Here is a 4,584-nt window from a genome sequence, read left to right on the forward strand (position 1 = left end):
CAACACGTTACGATAGCAATCGCATTGGCAGGAAATGCATCGCATTGCTGAACGTGTCAGATAACCAATTCGTGTATTAAATTTTCTTGGGTCCAAAAGGGTATTTTTTGTCTATTTACCTCATTATAACTCAGACATAGCCCGAGATTTAGTATTGATTGAGGCATAATGTATTAAAACCACTTAAATTACTTCAAAACAAAACCCTAACTCCCCTCTCATAGATCAAGGTCTCATCTTCCAAGTCAATATTCCCAAGAAGAGAGTCAAGGCTAGGGTTCCACTCCTCAAGCTAATTAATCTAAGGTACATGGGGTTTTCCTAAACTACATGGTCATGGATAATTTGATTTAATGATTAAATGTTTAGAAATTATGAATTTACAAAGGGGTTTGGATTTACAATTACAATTATACATTATGGAACCTTATTGATGATAAAGTTTTGGTCTTGAGGCCTTCTCCCATTAAATTTAATATTTGTTATATATATATATATGTATACATGTGGTTTGAGTTTTGAAGATTGAATTGAGAGCATGAATATTTATACTCCATCTCTCATTATGAATTATTCAATTGCATATTGAGAAGCATGACATAAATGTCTTTACTATTATTTGTTAACTTGGTTTTGATGATGACTTGAAGAGAGGGTGTCTTCCTTAATTTCAAAAATAAAAGCAATTATTTAAAGAGAATTGCATGATTTGTTACAAGATACTTGACCACCATGTGTTTGTGAATTGAATTGAGGACCTTTGACTCTGTTTTCATGAATTTCTCTATACATATCCTCTTGTACTGTTTGACTAGTTTGGTGTTCTGAAATTAATGTTTTAAAAGATAAGATTGTAACATGATAGTGTTTGGCATAGAGATACGACTTGCAAGTCTTGGTATGACATACCAAAATAGAAAATGCTAGGGCATACTCAGAATAGAGCATAAATCAGATTTCATTCAAATTTTTGGAATTTGATTTCAAAAAGATGTATATTTAGAAAAGGTTAAAAATAGGCTTAAAGAGAGTTAGGTGGTTACCCAAAGAAGGCTTGAGTTCAGATAACTCGTAGCCCAAAGTCATGTTTTGCCGATACGAGTTTATTATATCCCCAAGAGGGACTGTACGCTGGCCTAGTGCCCCTTGGTGTATTTGAGATAGAGACTCCAACCCTTGCGGAAAACTTGAGTTGGGGGTTTGGTCGCCGAGTCAAGGGAAGATTCCTTATAGCCTATGGGATTATAGAGTTGTAGGGTGTACCACCTAGCTTAGAACTAAAATAAAGAGCGAGTCTTGGCTTCATAGAAATGTTTCAAAGCCTTTAAAGTGTGCCCATGTGTTTTCCTATATTATATGTAAAATATTTTATAAATTCTCTCATTTGCATTGTATAAAGTATTTTATTTTGGATTGATCTGCATACCAGTACAGATGTATTGACCCCCTATATCTCAGGATTCGAGGCACTGTCCCACGATCTCGTCCAATAGTAAATTAGTGTGTGATAGAATTTACAGTTAGTGAGCCTTCTCTATTCCAGAAGGCCTGATTTTTATATTTTGATGTTTCCTCTATTTTATGGTCTACTGGAGGCCTTGTCCCAGTTTCAGATGAGATATTAGTTTCTATGTACTAGAGATTTCGCAGACAGTTGTAGATGTTGTTGAAAAGTTATGTTTTCTATTTTGACTTATTCCTTTGAAGTATATTATTACCCATGATTTCTTATGAATATGTATACCCATACTATATTTTATAATGTATAAATATGTGCATGATTATCAAAGAATAGAGGGCACTCGGGCCTTGATGGTTCGAAATGCTCATCATGGACAGGCCCCCTACTCGGGTCATGACAAACTTGGTATTAGAGCATGGTTCATGGTCCCAGGTGTCTGCGAAATCGCATTGAGTATAGTCCTATTTATGGGTGTGTAGCGCTCCATACTAATAAATGGGAGGCTACAAGACATTTAGGAATGTCTCTTTTCTTTCACGATTTAGTTCGTGTTATAGAGTCTGTATGTCCTCTAATCAATAATTTCTTATGTTACAAAAAGTTACCATGACTTCTTTTAGAATCAATGAACAATATGCTCAGGCTGAGGATGTTCGTCCCACTCATGGGATGCAAACCCATAACAGAGCTTGCACCCCAGAGTTTTTTCCTACTCTGGGAGTTCCTTCAATACCGACCAGTCCACCTTAGGCTCTCTATACCAATATTAATCGTCCCCAGTCTCCTCAGAGAGAGGTTTTGAATGCTGAGTTCAGATAGTCTATCTAAATAATTGCACAGCTGGTAGCCTCTCAGACTCATCGGTCTGAAGATGTGGGTTCTGTAGCTGGTTCGTCTGAGATTGCTTGAGTTGGTCAATTCATGAGATTGAACCCCCCATGTTCACTGGCACGAAGGTTGAGGAGGACCCCCAAGGGTTCATTGATGAGTTGGAGAAGATTTTCAGAGTGGTGCATATGAATAAGGTTGAAGGTGTAGAGTTGGCGACTTGTCAGCTAAAGGGCATTGCCAATTAATGGTATAAGGAGTTAGAGGACTCGAAGGGTAGTGAGGTTGAGCTGTCCGTGTGGGACAATTTTCTGGAAGCTTTTCTAGATCATTTCTATCCTCAGGAATTGAAGGAGGCAAAGGTAGAAAAATTCATTAATTTGAAACAAGGGAAAGTGAGTGTCAAAGGGTACTCCTTAAAATTCAACCAGCTATCCCGTTATGCCCTAGAATTAGCGAGTAATATGTGAGCTCACATGAGAAAGTTTGTATCCAGTCTCAAGGTTGATTTGGTATTGGAATGCAAAGGAGCAATGCTAAATAGAGGCATGGATTTCTCCAGATTGTCCATTCATATGCAATAAGTTGAGGAGTAAAAAAAGAGCAGAAAAAGAGGGTTGCTGAAGCAAGGGAGAAAGACAGACAGACTAAGGGGGCTAAATCTGTGGACCAGAATAACAATCAACACCAGGGTGGTAATTGGGGAAACAGGTGGTCTAATTCTAAGAAGAAGTCCTAGAGTCATGCTCAGTTAGCAGTCAGCACCCCAGTGCCTAGACCTCCAGTGGACCGGTGGTTTCATAATTTTTAGCCTAAACAGGGATCGAGAATACAGGGTACTCAGTCCCAAGAGGGCGTGGCCTAGCCTTTTAGGCAATACCCTCCATGTAGCTTGTGCGGGAAGAACCACCCAGGAAGATGTCAATTCGTCATAATTGTGTGCTATACTTGTGGCTAGCCAGGTTATATCCAAAGAGATTACCCGATACTGAGAGGTAGTGTTAGGGGTGCTAAGTCTCAAGAAAATTCCTCAGTGCCACCACCACCTCCTAAGGGAACAACTTCAGTTATCGGGGGTGGTCACAACTAATTATTTGCTCTATCAAATCATCAGGATGTAGAAACATCACCAAATATGGTCACGGGTATGTTACAGATTTTCTCCCATGAAGTATGGTATTACTCGATCCCAGGTCTACCTTGTCGTATGTGACCCCTTTGTGGATGTTGGTTTTTGTTTCGCACCTGAAAATATTCCTGAACCTTTCTCTATTTTTACTCTGGTTGGTGACTCGATTGTGGCTAGAAGGGTATATAGAAATTATGTGGTGTCTGTTTGTAAATCGTGGTACTGTGGAAGACTTCATAGAGCGTGTAATGCCTTGAATCTAATACCCAAAATGCTACATGGTTCTAGCAATCCTGAAGGACCACAAGCCAACCATGACTGATATCTGTAACTTAGCACTACATAATATACTATATAAATGCAGAATAATATGGATGAAAAGCCATATGGTTCAAATATCTGATAAAACATAACATCTAAAAAGATGGTATATCAATACCAAAACTGAAATAAACTGTCTGAACATGCTAGTCTGAAAGCCTCTAAACTGTCTAAAAACTGTGGAGTTGATGGGACATATCCCCAACTAACTCCGTTTACTAAAATTAAAATAATGAAGTAATAAGATAATCATTCTATCCTTGAATGATGAGGACTCACTATAAATCTACTGCTATTGGCTGAAATCTGAAGCTAAGTGCGATCGGGAACTTGAGCGTTCGAACGTATGGTATAAAACACCATAGTGCAAAAAAAAGTATGCGTCAATACATCTGAATGTACTGTTATGCAAAGTGAGGTAGGCTGAATTCATAGGGGTCATATGCAAGAACAATACTAACTGACTGAACAACATGAACATGAGAATACATGCATGAATATGTAACTGTAAATGAGATCGTGATAATACTGACTATTGAGTCTGAATACTAATAACATAAGTTTTGTATAACTGATGTAATGTTAATTGAGTGACTGTGTCTGACAGTTCTGGTTATGATAGAACTTGCTGAGTTTCGTACTGAACTAAGTGACTGTATCTGACAGTCCTAACTCAGATGAACTATTTGAGTTCTTTTACTGAGACTAAGACTGACACTGTGGGAAGTAGCCATCTAACTGACATGCCTCTTTTCTGTATAGAGTTTGGGTCTAATCTGTAACCTCAATTAGAAGGGTATCTATACTGCACCACTGGTAAGGACAAGCTGTGAGTGACCCTCAT

This window comes from Capsicum annuum, chromosome 10 (assembly GCF_002878395.1).
Source record: "Capsicum annuum cultivar UCD-10X-F1 chromosome 10, UCD10Xv1.1, whole genome shotgun sequence".
Classification (NCBI taxonomy): Eukaryota; Viridiplantae; Streptophyta; class Magnoliopsida; order Solanales; family Solanaceae; genus Capsicum; species Capsicum annuum.